This window comes from Falco peregrinus, unplaced genomic scaffold (genome assembly GCF_023634155.1).
Source record: "Falco peregrinus isolate bFalPer1 unplaced genomic scaffold, bFalPer1.pri scaffold_58, whole genome shotgun sequence".
NCBI lineage: Eukaryota > Metazoa > Chordata > Aves > Falconiformes > Falconidae > Falco > Falco peregrinus.
The window spans coordinates 162281-182185 of record NW_026599622.1 but is presented as its reverse complement, the minus strand read 5'-3'; the positions used below and the strand labels follow the sequence as shown (position 1 = coordinate 182185).

Here is a 19905-nt window from a genome sequence, read left to right as displayed (position 1 = left end):
CTAACAGTGACACATTACCTTGTTTAAGTTCTTTAGCGATTCTTTCATCTAGTTCCTGCCGTACCTAGAATTATACAGAAAATATAGTTAATATTTTAACAGTTACATTTTTCTAATATTAAACTTCTAAAACATTCTTAAAATCCACACATAACGAGAGAAAACCTAAAAATATAATTCCAAGTAGACACACCTTGGTTTGGGGTTTGATTTTTCTTGAAGAGAAACTTTTGGTCAGTCGGGCTGCAGCTGCCTCATTGCTCAGCAACGTTAACAAAACAATTTGTAACTCGCCAGCTGGATTATTACTGGGCATTTAACAAAATACACAGGAAGAAAGCAAGAAAGCCTAGCGCAGTTATAGCAGTGAAGGTACGGCTGAAGTTTATCATCAAACACACAAACAGGATGCCAGCTACACGCCGAGATATGTACAAATGCCACCCACAGGGACAAATCAGCCAGTTGAGGCTGGCTTCTGCAACTTCACAGAGAGAAGAGCTGCACCAGCAGCTGCTGCAGGATTGACATACACCATTTGTACAGAAAAAAGCGTGTGCCAATATTCTTCTTTTCTCCACCTTAAGATGGGAAATTGAAAGAGCTCCTACAGATGACGCCAAAACTTCTTTATTGTTATTGCAAATACCACGACACACATTTATAAAAATATAAAAGCACACACAATTTTTTCTTGCAAACTGTGTACTAAGAAAAACAACCGCAGCTACAGCTTCTACGCAGCGAGTGCTGTGGGGTTTATTATGTAGCTGGAATCAGCCTGGATCACTGCAAAGGAGCACTTACGCCTCTTCTCCCCTAGAAAGTGGGTATTGTTACCAATTAAGTTATTCTCACTTATGATTCTGCCTTCAGAAGCCTTCACAAGAAGGAATCACATCTCCTAATTTAAGAGTCACAGTCCAAGCGCTATATGCTGTTGTTTACGTTTGATGGTACTTGCTACTCCTACATTTTTTCCATCAAATTTGTGACACACAGAAGTGAATTTCCAAACACGTATCATACAGCTTCCAGGGCTACGACGGCCATGAAGATGCTGCAGGGCTTGGACCTTGTGAGCTATATGCAGAGGCTGAGAGCTGCAACTGTTTCTTTGCTGGAGAACAGGAAAGCTCAGGGGGACCTTATCTATGCGTCTAAGTACCTGGTGGGGGGAGTACAGAAGATGGAGCCAGACTCTTCTCAGCGGTGCCAAGCAAAAGAACAAGAGGAATAGGCACAAATCCAGATAGAGGAAATTTTAACACAAGGATTTTTATAATTATTATTTTTTAAAAAATTGTAAGCATGGACAGCCACTGGAACAAGTTGCTCAGAAAAGGTTGTGGAGGGTCCATCCTTGGAGATGTACAACACCTGGCTGGACAGAACAGTGAGAAACCTGCTACGGCTGACCCTGCTTTGAGCAGGGGTGAGGTCGGACTAGATCATCTCTAGAGGCCCCTTTCCACCCTCACTCCTTCTGTGACTCTCTTGATTTTAGTACTGAATTCCTGGGGGAAGGAGCATTTATTTCATGAAATGAGCAGACCCACCTAGCAGCATAACAACAACAACAAGAACGGAAACACTGCACAGGGTACTCGACAGGACAGAGAGAGCAAGAGCCTCAGGAAGGAAACCACTCTGCTTACCCTCACAAGAGCAGCAGTAACAGGCAGTAACTGCAAGGGTCAGAGGAGCGGGGCTGTAAACCAGCGAAGCGGAGGGAAGGGCTCTCTCTCCAGGAACACAGGGAAAGCTGGGACCAAATTCACCGGATCCTGCAGGAGAAGCACCCCTCCGTGATACTTCATTGAAATACTCTGTGCCAACAGAGCTGCATGAACAATGGAAAAGGACCCCCCAAATCTCTAATTGTTTTCAAGCAGGTACAAGCAGAAGCAAAATTCCGGGGAGAAAGGACCCCCTAACTCCTGAGACGAGACACAGGTAACAGAGAAAAGCCGGAAAACTAATGCCTAGACCAAAATACGGCCCAAACCCAGGACCAAGCCCAAGCAAAGTCGTAGTACTTAGTGGTGTTAGAAGAAACCACTTTCCCTGGTTTCCTGAGTCTTCACAATGACTAGAAGGTCCACAGGACCCTCCGCAACATGTACAAATCAATCAAGAGAAGAAAAAGGTCTTGTTTTCCTCTTATTCATTCCATCAACGTCTTTGTGATTCTCATCCATGTCTGAGGGAAGAGAAATAGGTGGAAATAAAGCCAACACACTGATTTCTGAAAAGGGAATGAATGAAGAGCCAGGCAAAATACACCTCCGAGGACCTTAACTTGCCTCCACTTTTCTCCTTCCCCCCAAACCCCTGGGAAAGGCATCACAGCTGAGTGTCCCAAACCTCCTGAGCAGGTACTTCTCACCTCACTGCACACCTCTTCAGGCGGTAACACACCAGGTGTTCATTTGCAGCAGGCACCTTCTCAACAGTTCTTTTTCAGAAAGTGGTGTTGACTTACTACTTATCCACACAGGCTGCTTTAGCACAGAGTAAGCTGGATCCTGTAAGACTCCGTGAAATGATGCTCCGAGTCTGGAGTACCAGTACTGTTCTGAAGTTGAGTTCCTAGACACAACTGCTGCGACCACCAAGAACTTTTTGTATATCAGAAGTGGCAAGGAGGGTAAACCAGCCTACTCCTAGAGCTCAAAGTTCCATTATAACAGATTAAATCCATAGACTATCATCTCACAGACGGTTAACTACCACCGAAGCCCTTGCACTACACCTCACAGACGGTTAACTACCACCGAAGCCCTTGCACTACACCTCACAGACGGTTAACTACCACCGAAGCCCTTGCACTACACCTCACAGACGGTTAACTACCACCGAAGCCCTTGCACTACACCTCACAGATGGTTAACTACCACCGAAGCCCTTGCACTACACCTCACAGACGGTTAACTACCACCGAAGCCCTTGCACTACACCTCACAGACGGTTAACTACCACCGAAGCCCTTGCACTACACCTCACAGACGGTTAACTACCACCGAAGCCCTTGCACTACACCTCACAGACGGTTAACTACCACCGAAGCCCTTGCACTACACCTCACAGACGGTTAACTACCACCGAAGCCCTTGCACTACAAATACATAAAGCAGAGAAGTCCCCTGCAGCAGTCATTCTTTCACTTGGACAAACTAAAGTTCAAAATATGCGCAGTGTTAGGAAAATGTGAATACATCAGTAAGTTTTAAATCAAAACCTAACAGCATAAACAGACAACACTTCCAGTATAAAATACCATCCCAACATTAAACAATGCTGGCTGCAAACCTTGCCATGTATCTGGCTGCAGAGAAGAGAGAGGGACAGATTTTTGATGAAGGAGCTGAAGAAGAAAGAAAAATGGCCTTATGTTCACAGGTCTTCAGTGAGAAACAAGAACGTGGCCTACATGTAAATGAAGCAAGTAAAAAAGCTAACAACAAAGACTGCTACAAGAGTGCAGAAAGCCAAATCAGAAATGGAACAGAAATTGAAAGATGAAGAGGAAGCAGACATTTCCCTTCCCACATTAAACTGGTTTCATTTACCCACTGATTCACCCTGGTTGCAGAGTTCACTGTTCTTGTCTGTCAAGACACGCACGTTCATTTTCACCAGCCTTTGGCACAGCTGTTAGGATTTAAGCTTGACATTTGTTAAACCTAACAGCAGGACTCCAGTCCCAAAACCTCCTTGCAGCACTTGCAGGAGACATTCCTTGCCTTAGTCTACGGACTAAGGGAGCAGGTCTGAAATGCTGAATTGCTAGTTGCTACAGTCACTGTCTAATGACATGCACAGAATTTGTCAAGTACTTGTAATTTATTCCACATTACTGAAGCTCTAATACAAATAAAAACCACCAAAAACCCCCGAAGACATTTGCATGGGATTGGGATTCTACTGGTTAATAAGCTTGTGCCAATATGAACTTTTTTCTATTTTTAAAGATCCTTTTGCACTTCAAGGTTATTCATTTCTGTAGCGTATATATTTGATAAAGGGGAAGGGGCTATACTGGAATGGAACACATTTCTTTATGCTCTTTTAAGAATAACACGCTCATTTTTTACTGAACATGTGATACTACCATCTTCAACATGTACGGCTCTAAGTGTAATCACTGATAGTCATGCCTCATGTTTAGGAAAGCGGTGCAATCTTTCAAGCCTTTAAACAACAAATTCCTTAGTTAAGTCTAAAGAAGAAACTGTGTCCACTTGCTAGTGGAGCACTCCTTCCTCTTGTCAGCATCATTTACCAGTTTTTTCCAACAGCTGCAGGACCAATGATTACCATCATTTTGAATAAGAGCAGTGTGAACTATTTTCACCTCTTTGCCCCTGAAGCTATTTCAAAGCTTGTGCACAAACGAAATTTACACAAACATCTTCCTCTTCAGAATGGCTGGCATGTTCCCTACTTCCAATAGCCCTTCTCACCTTGAGGAAGCTACTACAAGGAACACCAAATCTGCAGAGAGCTTTGACTAAAAAAAGTAGTGCAAAAGGACTGCCTGAGGCACACTGCAATTCCAGCTTCTTAACTCCCTGTCATTTAGAGCTTCAGTGGCAGAAGCATTTGCCATCTCCAGCCAAGGCAGCACTGCGCATCCTGAATTTAAAGGCAAGGCAAATTCTGTAGAAGGGAACCAGGTTAGTGGCAAAACAAAGCTGAGGCATAACTGAAGTAAACAGTGAAGTGAAGAAAAGGCTTAGAGTCAGAGAAATTCTTCTGCTTTGAAAGAGTCTGGTGAACAGACAGAATACCAGGCAGCACAACCAGCAAAGCATTTCAAAATAGACTAACACTATAATCTCTGATTTCTTCCCTCATGCTCCAACTTGCCTCCTGAATGGCACGGGACTCCTGCGGAAATGACAGCACAGACTGTGCATCTGGTGATTTTGCATTTGGAAACTGATTGAGATTTGCCACCCATTATTGTATGCAGAGGGATACATGCAGTTTTTCCCTTTTGTTACTTCCTGACTTCAAAGTCTTACGTTCCAATTCAATCCTCTTTTCTCAGATGCATGTTATGCACATGACATACTGCACCCGACTGAGAACAATTAAGCCCGCAGTTCTAAGCGAAATACTCACCTAGTCCTCTAGCAACTACTGCACCTCTGAGAACTCAGTTCCTTTCTTCTGAAGGACTCCAGAGAAGATCAGGTTTTAAGACTTCCCTGAATACACTGAACGTCAGGTGACTCGAGGCTACAAGCAGTGACACTACAATTAGTCTCAGTCGTTCCCTAACTGGTGATTACAGGAAGAAATACCATAAAAAGATGTGCAGCTGGATTTAGTAACAGGGAGGTTATTTTTTTTTCCTGTTTCTTCTTCAAAAAAAGAAACCACAACTGTTAAACCCTTTTCTTTTAAACTAGGACAGCTTTTTTCCTAGAAGTGGGATGGTTTCCTCCTTTGCCTTTTTCTTCTTGTAACATCTCGCTCCCGTCTCTCTCTCTTTTTTCCCTGCCCTCACTTGCTCCCTGTCCCTCTTGTTCCCTTGTCCTGGCTTTCTTCTTACTTCAGTTTTGCAGTGGATCCCTGAATTTCGCCTCCTTTCTGCTGCTTGCGTGCAGAATAATCCCTGCAGGTGGTACAGTACTAATTGCCTCCCACGTTCTTTAGGTAGTGTTATGTCCACCCCTCTGACACAAACACCACATTCGCAACGATACAGAAAAGTTCATCTCTTAACTGCCGCTGCTACGCACTACCTACACACTGCTTTGTCTATTTTTGTTTTGTTGTTTGGTTTGGTTTTTTTCTTTTTCTTAAACCAGGTGCAGTATGTAGACACGTTATTTTAAATGGATTCTTTCCAATGTAGGTGGGACCACTGAACCAGGGTAAGGCCTAAAGGTGACCAAATGCTTCTCACATCCATTCAACAACAGAATGTGCGAGGGACAGACACTGACTGAACAGGCAAGCTTGCCCATGCCTCAGTCCTATGCTAGGTGGGAAACCGATTACAACTACTGACATCTGTTTCCAAGTCTCATGATATCACGTTTACCATTCTGAGGGATGTGCTATCATGCTGACTGCTAATTACAGGGCATATTTTGACCAGAGGTATTGCAGAGGTTGCAGCTTTTTACCAAATTAGAAAGCTCTGTAGACTTCCTGAGGAGCAGTTACATATAACACCACATAGCAGGACCCACAAAATCAAATGCCTCCGAGGCACAGCATTCGTCCCGCACTCAAGTGAGAAGTAACGTGCCCTGTTCATACCATCCTAGTTTTGAAGCATCCCTTTGTTGGTATTGTACTAAAACCAGTTCCGGTGAAGAAACTGCTAGCATGAACATCAGTGAAGGGGGAAAAGGTGTCTCAAACAAAGAAGTCTGATGGGATTTTGCACTCATCATAAAGATAGCTGTTTTAAAAAAGGTCATCCACAGAATGGCTTGGGTTGGAAGGGACCTTAAAGATCATCCAGTTCCAGCCCCCCTGCCATGGGCAGGGACACCTTCCACTAGACCGGGTTGCTCCAAGCCCCACCCAGCCTGGCCTTGAGCACTGCCAGGGATGGGGCATCCGCATTAAATTTTACTGAAGAGCTTATTTGGGAGCTTCCTATGCCACAGTATTCTTCACCACAGTTTCTCTTGCAAAAGAGAACTTGCAAAAAAAACCTGTTACGCAGTTCATCATTTAGAACTCAGTATTTTTTGGTCTTTGAGCGCTTCTGGAAATTTTATAACCCTAATGACCAGAAGTCTTCATTTCTACCACCTAGTTGTATACTGGTTTGATGAGCAATTTGGTTTAGCATATTAGAGCATATGGTTTGGAACTAGAAATGGATTCTAACTTTAGACTGAAAAGCACAACCTTGCTTACAGATACTCTTCAACACTAGTTGAGACCAGTATTTAAAAACGCTTACCTTAGCCACATAGGCTTCAACTCTGTTTCTTGATGGTAACGTATTCCCGGTCGGGGTTAGGAAGCTTCCTCCTAGATTTAGACTTCTATTCAGTGCCGGATTGTTGCTAATATGTCCCAGTTCAGTTGAATACAGAACTGGACCACTGACAGCGCTGCTTGCAATTAAAGGTTTGCTTCCATGGCACTCCTGAAGGAGCTTAGCGTTGGCTTCTGCTCATCTCTCATTAGCTCTGAAACATTCAGAAGCATACAAAGAATTATCTTTGGTAATAACACTTCCGCAAAGTTACCCTCCAGGTCTTTGACTATTATCTGACTTCTGAAAGTGGAAGGGATTAAGAGAGTTCAAAAAAAATGTCCATAATTTGATCTGAGGTTTTTTGAAGAGCCTATTTCTAGGTAGCCACACTACCTGCAGGAAGCAGCAAGAGTTAACCAATTCTTTGGACTTCTCAGCATTAAGGCCTCAAAGCAGTCTGTGCACACCGTGTGTTTACATAGCTCTTCCTGAAAGGTACATCACCGGCGTAAGAACTCTGGGCTTCCCTTCCTTTCCCAAAGCAAGCTGAAACCTATGACATGCGGCTAAAATGGAAGCCAAAAGATTTTTGTTGTTCTTCTTCATAGCACCAAATGCCGTTCTCTGAAGGGCCTATCCTTATTCAAGCAGTAAAGGACATGACATTCTCTTTTCTGCCGTACTTAGAATAAGAAGCGGAGATTAGAGACTGGCAAAAAGGCTGCCTGTTAAAACAAACTCAACTTCAAAAATATCCTATTAATGCCCATGATCGGTGGTGTTACTGCTGGAACACTGAAGAGAAACGAAGATAGTTCCAATGAACAGGGGGGAGCCTTAAGGTACTTTCATCACAAATATGCTCTCTTATGCATAATGCTGACCAGATGTAGAAAAGGTATTTAACGAAGAAAACTGCTTGAGGAAAAAGTAGTATCTTATTATCACGCCAAAAATGCATGGACTTACCCTTCCAGTTTATTTCCTAGGCACCTTCCATTTTTAACTTCCTCCAGATACAGGTCTTTGTACTTTTCCGCTTCTGCCTGTACAGATTCTTTTTGAAAAATACTGTCTCGTTGGGTATTTTTTATCCTGTCCAATTCACGTTCGAGGTCTCCAATTCTGTGTTCTAGCTGGCTTGTCAGCAAAGCATGACGACTGGCTCTGATTTGTTCTAATCTGTCCTGGGAGGCTGCCTGCATCTGAAGTAGATACACACTTTCAACCACCGCAAAGAAAAAGAGAACTCCCCTCGCCAGTCAATTGCACGTACCCAGTTTCAAGGGCCCAGCTCTATTCAGCGAGGCAACTGTGCCTCCTCACTGCCATCAGCGACCAGGGCAGAACCCTGGAACTACCACACTAAATGATTCTTTTCATTCAGAAAGAACCCCCATCTTAGCACTATTCTTCATCAAAGCTACTGATGGAAGAACACAATCTCTGTAGGACAGGGCATAGCATTCCTCAAAGAAATTATGGAGATGCCGCACCCCCAGCCCCCACCCTGCAGCTTTGGTGACTTCTTTTCTGAGCGCTGCCCCTTGTGCAATGACTAAGGAAGATGTGTATGCCTGGCTGTGACAACTCTAAGTTGCAATACCCATTCAAGGATAAACAATGAGAACAAGACCAGTGGACAGTGATACCCCTCCAAGAACTGCAAAATGAAATTCTACCTTGGCAAGTTTTTGATTCAGGGCCTGCAGGCACACTGCACGCACATGAAAGCATCTTGCCCAACCATATTCCCTTCTCCCACTGCCCTTCAGGAAAAACAGAAGTACAGCATAACACATGGAATCAGGCACCACCCCCCCGCCCCTAAAAATGACAACCAAAACAGAAGTCTATAACAGACACACATAAGAAATGAACTTACCTGCAAAATCAGATTGACTTCTTGCCGTTTTTGTCTTATTTCTTGTTCAGCTCACTCTTCCACCTCTCTTTTGGATTGTTCTATTTGGCTGCGATCCACCATGTTAGTCTCCATATGGTGTTTGAGATTAGCCACCTCTTCTTTCAGCTGGCTTTTGCTCTTCTCCAGTTTTTCATGGTTCCCACGCATGGTGGACAACTCCTCTCGCAAATCATGATTTTGTGCTTCTAGCTGCATGCCTTTTTTAGGCTCTATCTCCAGCTGCTGGGAAAGTTCATCAACCTGTAGACAGGAAAGGGGGAAAAACCAGGGAACTCAGAGGGATCTAAAATTAGTCAAATCTGTGAAAATTGGTAAAGGAGTTGGCCATCAAGACTATTTATCACAAAAGTGAAACCAGGCTCTTCTTTTAAAACAAGAACAGCTTTCACATAATTTCTGACAGCATTCCTCAGGTTCCCATCCTTCCTCAGTTCTGCAGTGGGTCACGGACCGAGAGGTACCAAACCAGCGGCATGACACCCGCAGGGCTATGCTGAAAAGCACCAGGGCTATTCTTCTGCGAGGTGTTCATACGATCATAGGAAATCAAACACACCCATACCCAGTTACATCACAGCCACATTCTGGTTTCATCAGAAAAAGAACCATGTGTCACGCTTCAGAGGAATTGTCACATGCTGTCACACGGTCAAAGCTTTGTCACAGAACTGACAAGGCAAGAAACGGGTACCCTTCTCTTCCATTCCGCTAAACGATCTGGAAGTAGCGGTTCAGAACACCGCTTTTGCAGCAGTGGTGGCAGAAGACAGTCTCTTTAGGTCAAAGCTGCAGTTTGTTTTCAAAAGATTTCCAGGAAGTATCAGACTTCCCATAGGTCCCAATGGTCAACTACAGCTCTATCCCCTTCTTTCCCCCTCCAGAAACATCCATCGTCTATACCTATTAACCATAAAACATGATATCCCATCATCTTTTATTTTTAAAAAAGTGGGGGAAACCAGCAGAGTCAACACTTGAAAGTCTCTAAAATACGTAGAAACTTTACACTTATTTAAAATTGCCCAAACGTAATTCCATTCCCTGTCATTCAAAATAACTCTTCCAACAGGAACACAAATATGCTGCTAACCTGTGAACTAAAAATGAGCCACTGTCAAGGCAGTTGACTCGTTCTACAATAATATCTTCTAAAAAGGAGCATAACTTTGAAACACAGCTATCTCAGTAATGAGCGGAGAAGCAGCTAAAGGTCACATGCTACCGAACGGCCAGAGCAATGCAGGAGCGGGCTGGAAACTAGGACCACGCGTGGCAGTTAGCTGAGGGGAATGTGCTCGAGCTTGTCTAGACAACAATTAACATGATGAGGCATGTTTGCAGAGCACAGGGGAGTGGGAGACGGATGGCGCCAAGGAAAGGTAACACCTTGCTGTTAATTGATGGCAGTTAACCACCAATCAGTGATTGCCTAGTATGCAAGGCTTAGCTTCAAGAACCAATTAGTTTGAAACGCGCAGCTTCTGAAAGTGTATAAAAACGTGTGCTTCTGTACAATAAATTGACATTTGCTTGCATCAAGCTGCGTCCCGTCTCTTCATTCGCCGCAGAGCAACCTCAAAACCATTTGTGGGTCTCTAAGACCAGGAAAGACGGACTGAGTCAGCTACTAGTAAGCAACAAGTTACAGGGTTTCTTCCGCACCACCTCACACTGCATTGTGCCCTGGGAAGCAAAGACACCATTCCGAAAAGCAAACCCCCACCTGCCTCCTGCTCAACTCGTGCCCGAGACAGGCTTCAGGGGGTGACCTTGGGCAAGGCCAACCGCACAGAGCTGTTCCGAGTGATGGTGGCGTTACTCCCCTCTCTTCCGAGAGGGAATGCATCCGTCGGAGCCCGACGATGCTGCCACGGCCTCAAGCTGCAGCCAGGCCTGTGCTGGGCCTTCACTGCTCTCAGCCCTGACCCTCACCCATGGACGTGACGGCCCAGTAGGACTGCAGACCTGCCCATCCCTATGGACCGGCCTGGTGATCTGCACTCTTGGAGGACTCTGCTTACTGTCCCCAGAACTCTTCTGCTCTTCTTGGTGAGGGCCTGTGGGGCTGATCCCTGGCCTGTGTGGTCACAGACCCTGCCAGCCTTGCTGTGGCTCTTGCTTTGCCCTTCCTCTGCAGGACAGCCTACCCCTGATGTGCCCTCGCAGATACTGCTGTGTACGTAACACTTCCGTCTTTACCCCTAAGAGCTACATCAGTATTACAGTCGCCTACTACTGTGACCATAGAAGGAACATCAAAAAACAGCCAAATAATTTCAGAAATACAGCCAAGAAAAAAAGTCAACAATATGAAAAGAAGTATAAAGAAAGAACAAAGGTTTCACAAGAAAAAACACCACAATAACCCAAACAAAGCAAAGCTCACCTTTGTTCTTAATCTGCCAATTTCATTGACCACTTCAGAATACCTGTTCTTCACTTCTCCCTGCAAATTAAGCTGGGACAGTCCCCCTCTCTCCTCATACACCCTTAGTTCCTTCGTAGCTCTGCTCAGCAGCCTCTTCAACCTGCACAGCAAACTAGTCATGAAAACAATGAAGCAAAGGAACAAAACTGGACTTTTTCACATACTCTCATGTAAACAGCACAGACACAGCTTGCTTCATCTTTAACGTGCTTGACACACCAGGAATTACCAGGAAAAACCAGTATTCCTGCGCCACATACACTTGGAGAGTCCAGATTTCACCTGAAAAGAGGAATGAAAGACTCCCTTTTTCCCAGGAGAACTGCAGGGCAACCTGCACCTGCAGTTGTTTTGGCAGCTAGTGAAAACTAGGGGCTGGTGTACAGAAGTACCTTGCAAGAACTAACACGAGGCCGGCATCTGCTCACAGTTAGGTACACCTATTTTTACACTAAAGTTTAATAAAACATGACTTCTACGCAGGGATACCTCTTCACCACGCTAAAAAGCCGTCCCTCTTACAGTCTTTCTGCAGATCGAGGTTTCTTTTCATTTCTTGGGCCAGACGTAGTTCAGCTGGGCGTTTCAACTCTACCAGCTTCTTCACTTCCTTTCTTTCACTCTCGCACTTTCAAAAGAGAAAAGAAAGATTTATCACACACACAGAGCACAGGAAAACTACCTACGTACAGTCTGTGCATCTAGCGCTCTCCACAGAGAAGCTGCCGGACGTCTCTATCCGTTAGCCACGTTCCACAGAATGCCACGGGACGGAATTCCTGAGGATATTCCATCCCTTCAGGTTTCACATCAAACAGACCAATACGTAACTACAGAAACAGATGCCCTCGCTGAAGCAAAGGCCATCCTCTTCTAGACATAACAGGTGGAAAAGATGCTGGAGAACACTTTTGGCAGTGCCTCTGCTCATAGTAGGGATTACGTAGGTATGCACTTCATGGGAGAACATGGATCCATCCAAAGCTTTCATGGGATCTTCCAGCAACCAGCAGGCAGGGGCTTGTGGAGGAATCTGATCTTTTGGAGTTCTTCAACATTTTATTCCCCTCGGCCATTACCTCCACCTCTTCTGTGTGGCCATTTACTTAGCCACATGCTGGTTTTCCTCCTCTTGGTGTTTTCTCAGCCACACCAGAGGAGAGCTGGCAGCTGTTTTGACTTTGTACTTCCATTTTCCCTCTACAGAAAAGGAGAAAAGGGGAAGGCTGTCCCTTGGCAACTGGCAGGCGCTGCTTGTTTCCCAAGCACTCGTTCATTTACCCAGCATTCCTTCAGTATGTTTTTCGGCAAGGCTTTTAAGCTCCCGCTACGCTGAAAACATACAGCAGCTCCTCCACACACGCACTGGAAACATCAAGCATTTTAAACCTGCCCAGAAACCAAGGGGTCAGAAGATGACCACACAAAATCCAAGGAAGAATTGGGAACTGTGGCCTTGCTCGATGTGCTCAACTGATAGCAAACCACACTGGGAACTCTTCCCAACAGAGCCACTCCAGAACTTACACAAGGATACCCATCTAGCTTTTATTTGCTTCCTCCATGACCCCCAAACGATAAGGTACTCGCAGCCTGAATGGCAGGGATAACAGAAAACAATGATACGTAAGAACCTGACCAGAAGGTGCATGTGGTTCTCCTGGGTATTGGCTCGGTGCCTGGAGAATTTTCTGGGCTCACCTGTTGCAACAGTTCAGCCTTCTCCTCGTCCAGCTGAGCAACGCGCTCTTCAAGGTGGGATCTTGACTTCAAGTGCTCCTCCCACGTGCTGTGCAAGTCCTTGGATGTCAGAGCCAGCATGTTCTGCTTCTGCGTCTGTGAAAGCAACAGTGGCAGAAGAAAAAGTAAGGTGGCCGGAAAAGACAAGAGCGCAGGAGAATGCAGTAACTTACACAGAAACAGGCCTAAGCTCTCCTCCACCCATCCAAGACCTATGGCCAAGGTTGGCGTGGAGTGTAAAACACACCTTAGGAACCATAACCAAGAACAGCAGCTGGAGCTGGTGGGAAGAAGGAATACTCTAGAAGCGACAGGATGAGGTTACAACTTTGGGGGATAAGATGACATGCACACACACACAGAATCACCCTACAGCTTTCCTGCAAAGCTCCTCTGGTTCCCTCTATACTTCAGTTTTCGTAAGAACACTGCAAAAGGTGGTGCAAAAGGACAACATTCGCTCCTGCTTTCAACAGCTACACTCAGATTTATTCATATAGTTACAGACATTAACTACCTTAGTTTTCACCGTTTTTTCCAACTCCTTTTGCAAGCGCAGCTTGTCTCTCTCCAGGTCACTGTGGTAGCGCGTAGTAACTTCAAGTGAAGCTTCTGGCATAGATTGCTTTTTAAGTGCATCAGCAAGCTCCTGCTGCAGTTGTCCAAACATGCCCTAACGAAACAGTTAAATTAGCATGAAGAAAGTTCTAAGAACACGAAATACGCCTTTAACTTATTTTGTTATACGGTTAGACCTGTCTAGATTGAACCCAAAAGTATGAAATTTTGCCTGCCACCAGCAGGCATCTGCACAGATGATGACCTCTCGTCATCTTTCTCAGCTGAGCACCTTTGACTATCAGCAGCTGTTCATGAGGATTCCTGTTTCCTAACACATAAAAAAGGCTCAGGTATTGTTCTTCCTTGAACAATACACAGGAACACACTGCAATCGGGTATTTTTTTCTAACAAAACCCAAAGAAATCTGTTGTGATCTAAGAGCCACAGTTTGACTGCAAATATTACTCTGGTGACTGAAGGCAGGACTTTGTGTTAGATTGTTCTTTCTTCTGTTTCTTCACTATACAAATACAATTAAATGAATACAAATATCTGAAAGCTCCTTTGAGATACACTTTAAGGGTATGTTGAATCACATCCTCTTGTAGTCTTCTTACTCAGCTCGTTTTAGAAATACTGATAGATTAGGTTTACAAAAATCTGGATAGCTCATATATATATATAGCTATATACATATACACACACACACTCTCTCACATGATCTTCAAAAGGAACCCATTATTTTGGTAGTAAGAATACAAAGCAAGTCACAGTTTACAATGATTGACAGTACTGCTGGAGTGTGGCTACACATCACAGAAGAGAAAGCTTAAGGTCACCGTCTGACATGAACTTTGAGGAACAGGCAGGCCCCTCAGAACCCTCAAAACACATACAGAAATCAACAGCTGGACATTACTAATACTCTTCAATCTTGATAGCAGCTTACAGAGAACCTCTTTTTTCCCCTCTATAGAAGCTTCATATAAATCTGTCCCCAACCACTTCACTTCTCTGTATCTTCATTTCTCAGCCCTCGTGTATTGGATGGTTCCTCCTTTTATACCACTCTCATTCATGTCATCAGTGCAATACTTACATCAAAACCATCAAATACTTTAGACTATTCTATAGGGCATAACATGGACTAAGGAAAATAGATGGAAAAAAGTTCTAGAGAAGAATCACCTTTCTTGATCAAAGCTTAGACTTGGATACCTTTTTTCTGTTCTCTGCTTAGATCTGAGGACTAATATCCCCGTTGCCAAAACTTTCCGCAATTCCGAGGGAAACATAACAAACCAGAACAAATGAGTATTCTTTGGTCCCATGCATGTAACTTACACCGGATACATTGGAGGAACAAACTAATTTCAAGAACGGACAAACTTTAAATTGTTCTTTCTACGCATATACTTTACCTGTCTTTCTACTACGTCAGTCTCGTATTTAAAGACTTGTTCCCTTAAATCAGTACGCTTGGCATTTAAATCCTTGTTTCGCTCTTCTATTAGATAAACTTGCTTTTCTGTATCAGCTCTAAGTTTGTTGAAAATGTCTTTAAAACGCTCCTGCCCATAATCCGCTATTTTTTCTTTCATGATCCTCTTGTTCTGCATCTCTTCCCATTGCTGATGGAGTAAAAAGGTTTTCACTCTGGAGCTGGGCCAATCGCTCCTGCAGGGACTCCTGTTTTATTACAAGTTTGCTTACTGGATCTTTCTCAAGTTGTCGAGCCTGATCACATTCCTTTGCCCGACACTGGCCTTGACTTAATTCTTTTTTGTCATTTCTAAAAGCAAAGCTTTTTCTCCGAGCATTTGCTTCAACTGGTGAAGCTCATTTTCTAGCCTATTAGCTTTGCTTTTAGCTTTACACAGCTGCAGAGACAAGCTCTTGTTGGTTTCTTGCACGTCAGAGAGGTCACGATGGAGCTCGACTTGCAAGCAAAGGCATTCATCACGTTCTCTGGGAAATCTTCGTTCAGCATTGCTTTTTGATGACAAATGAAGTTCAAGTTCTTGAACTGCAGCGTTCAGGGAGGAACGCAATGACTCAATTTCTGTCTCTAGTCTGTCTTTGCTTTTGTTTGTCTGCTCAAGTTTGGAAGTCAGCACTGCAGATTCTCTCTTTACTAAGTCCAGCTCCGCGTTGAACTGAAAAAACATTTGTCTTAATGCTTCCTTGTGCAGTTTAAGTTCCTTTTTGAGAGCTTCATTTTTTTCTTTCAAGGTCTCATTTTCCTTTAAATATTTTCCTTGTTCCTCCTGGTGCCTAAGTCTTACTTGAGTGAGTTCTAGCCTTAGCATAGCAATCTCATCTTGTAGTAACTGATTCTTGTACAACAGATCCTGTTCTCTATCAGTGCGGGATTCCTGAATGACAGGGAAAATGAATAAAGAGCCAATTGGGAAATGAATCTACAAAAAACCTGCAGCAATAAACTGCATTTTAACATTTCTAGTACCGAAGCATGACTTCAAAGATGAAGTTTCAGGCAATAAGCTACTCTGTGAACCCATGCACATGTACAACGTACGTACCCAACGGAAGTGCAACATAGCCTTAAAACCTAAATGAACATCCCAAATATACAGTTACGGTTTTTTCCCCCCTTAAACCAGCAACCAAAGCTTTTAAAATGACAGCGCTTTCTTGTATGTGCATGCCTTTATAATACTGCCTTTAAGGTTGAATTAGTTGTGCTACAGATCTGGTAAAAACAAGGCCAGAAAGGGTATTTTCCTTCTCAAATGTCTTCTGAACACTTATCCTTTTGTATTACTGGAAGTTAGCTATAAGACTCAATCACCCCCGGAATGCAATAGTCCTGTATATTTCCTCTTTATTGTATGTATAACTTTTTCCCACTTAAACACATTCACCCTACATTTATTGGGCAGCACAGCCAAGAACAAAAAGGCTTCAAGGCACTGCACATTCTTTAGGAAATTCAGTAAACTCTTTTCAAGATCTTTTTTAATACAGTGTTTATGATTGCTTTTTCTCCTCCAGTTACTCTAACTCTTACAGAGAGTTGAATTCATTGCTGAGAGTCGATCATAAAATTTTAGTTATGTGGAGGTGGCAAAGAAAGGCATACTTGAAGTAAGTTCAATAAGGGAATAACTAATTAAAAAATAAAAGCAATGGAAACACAAACACTGTCAAACAACTTTCTTCCTGGTCAACCTTGCCATAGGTAGCTAGGTGTTTCACTGCTAGAAAGCCTAAAAAGCGATGACAAAATGTCTATGAAATGGAAAATAACAGATAGGTTAAGAAACGGTGTAAATAGTGTCTTCTATTAGCTTCCGACTTGCACAAGTAATTCAGGTACATACAGGAGTGATGCTGCTTTCCAGAACTTTTAGACATAAGAGAAAACAAGAAAGGTATTTACCCAGATAAGTTACACTGGTAAACAGTAAATAAACATCAGGAAACAGAAAAAGTTATGTAAGATTTATTATGACTTAAATTACATTTCACCATGTTTGTTTTTATTAGAAAAAAAATCTGCTTACCTCTGAATTTTTTCCTATAGATCTTCTTGTCTCTTCTTCTAGTTCCTTTTGTCTCCCAAGGTGGTTGTTCAAAATTCCTTCTTGAAGGGCTCTGGCCCTCTTTTCCTGAGAGCGCTGTCTCTGTGTTTCATCACGTTCCTCTTCAACCTACAGTAATACAATAAAACTGCTTGCATCTTAAGAAAAAACAGAGCTAGCAATACATCTTCCCATTCTCCCTTGCATACTTGAAAACATTTTTGATTCCCCACCGTTATGATAATCCACCTATAAATAAATAAATTTAAATTTTCTTATGAAAATTTAAGAAGGCGAAATACAGGATGTTTTGTAGTAATTCAAAAAAAGGTCAGGCTTTGCCTGAAATACAAATGAAACCTAAATTTTGAAAAAGGAAAAAAGGAATAATAAACTGCAAAGCAAAAAAAAAAAAAAAAACAACCACCCAATTGTGAACCAACTGTACTCTACTGTTCTCAAAATTTGACAACTGTTATCCAACGCCTCTTCCGTGAACAAAGCGCCTCCTTCTCTAGGCATACTGGAATACAATTGAAAAGAAGCAGAAAATAAGACAAAGAGTTTAATTCATTATTTAATAGACCTGTTTCAAGAGCTTTCTCAGTGTTCTTAACTCCATTTCTAAATTCCTAGACTGTAACTCAAGTTTCTGTTTCTCCTCCATCTCTTTACAACATTGATCTTCTTTCCTTCGGAGGTCTTCTCTCCTTTTCTCACACAGCACTTCTACTCTGAGCCTCTTTTCTTCTTCTTGTTTCAAAGAAGATCTGGGATTTAACGGAGTATTTGAGAAACAAAAGCACTGATATAAAAGTAGATATTCCACATGATGAACTTGCAGAGACAACTCAAACCAGAAAAAATGTTAAACGTTTTCAGAGTTCGTATTTTTACTGTACTTTTCAACTTTTTAAAGAATTCTAACTTCATTCCATTGTGCATGGTATCAGTTGTACAAGATACAGAAAAAAAACGTTGAGTGATTTATCAGTTATTTTTAAATTTGTATAGGGAAACACACACCAGTGTGCACACTTCTAAAATTTAAAAAATCCATCTTCATATTACAGCCATTTTGCTGAAAAAGGAGTTTGTTGTCTCATCAGATCAAAGCATCGCAAACTTTTACTATGGTTAGTATACATTTTCTTAGTATACTGAGCAGTGCCTACACATTACGGATTCAGTGACCAGAAGCAATACTGGTGAATCAGCACGCCACTTACCTATGGCAGACCCAACAATTTTTCAGCAAGCCTTCTGTAAGTCTAAAACAACTGCTGACCACAGGCAGGACAAGCAGCTTCCGTTTACTCCAGAAGGATGTCAGTGTTCAAAACCAGATTCAGAAATGCATGGGGTTTAAGCTGAATACGATTAAAAACAGTTTTAAACCCCAGTCGGATCTACCTCTGGGAGAAACTACAGCAATTTCATTTTGAAGCTGACTTACAAGGAAAGCCTTATGGAAGGTCAGCTTCTTTACCAACTGAAACAATCAGCAATAAGCACTGACATGGTAAAAAACGGTCCATGGTGTGCCCACGGTACCCAAACAAGCAAGCAGCTTTGTGTTTGATCATTATTTTGACTATTTTTTCCCATATACTCGCAACAGTCAACAAGAAAAAAAAAAAAAAAAAAATCAAGTGTCAGCGTAAGGGAAGAACTGCCAATTGAAAGCCTGCTTTAGAAATTCTGCAAAACAAGAATCAACCACCACTAAAATTACTTGAAAGACTGACAGAAACATTTGTATTTGAATGGCGTATATTGCAAGGAAAAAGCTTTACAGGTAATTTCTAGGGTAATTTCGCAAAAAGTGTAACTTTTAAAGTATAAATTTAACGCTGCTTGGAGAATTCACTTAGAATGAAAATACTACTTCTTTATACTTGACAGATGCTTGAGGATTTTGAACACCTGCTGAAGTCAAACCCAGGCCAAGCTGGGACCGGCCTCGTCTTCCTCGTACTCCCCTCCCCCGCGCTGGGAGGCCCAACTCCCCCAGGCCCAGCTCCCGCAGCCTCCCCTCACAGGGCTGGTGCTCCTGCCCCCGCGCCAGCCCGGCATCTCCCTGCCGACCTCACACGGGCTGGGCAAGATCTCCTGGGCTGGGCGGCCAAAAACCGGACCCCGGGCTCCAGACACAGCTCAGCAAGCCCTGAGGAGGGGTGGGCACTCCCTGCCCCCAGTGCCCTGGCACTGCTGCCCCCCAGACAGCCCAGGCCGCTGCGGGCCGCCCCAGCTGCCAGCTCACGGTGGCTCCTGCTGAGCTCGCTCTCTGCCTGGGCCGCCTGGCCCTGCTGGGCCAGCTCCCCAGCCACGCCATCCCACCGGGGATCACCACGAGGAGATCTCCCCTCCCAGGCCAGGGCTCTGCAGTTGTCCTTGCTCAACTGCCTACGGTGCCTGCTGGCCACCCCTGTCGGACGTGATGTCAACAGCGATGAGAAACCTCACACCTCCGGGTCTAGCTCAGGAGTGTGGGGAAAGGGGCAATCCCAAACTTGACCTTTCCAACAAACAAACAGGTAAGCAAACAAATGCTCTAAGCTCTGCTTTGACTTGCACTGGGTGGAGTTACCAGAAATCCTAGTATTATAGGCCAACTGAAGCTGCGAGGACAAAACGAAAAAAAAACCCACACCCAACCATCTCTCAGATCTCTCTTATAAATCTGATTTCCCCGTACACACTCTCTTGCTCTTTTCTTGCTAGAAAACAAAGTTAGAACAACAT

The 19905-nt window shown here is 43.5% G+C and overlaps 1 pseudogene; it reads right to left on the bottom strand.

Annotated features, from left to right (window-relative positions):
• LOC129783603 (ankyrin repeat domain-containing protein 26-like) overlaps window positions 1-19905 on the bottom strand; it is a 58785-nt pseudogene that overhangs the window by 3073 nt on the left and 35807 nt on the right.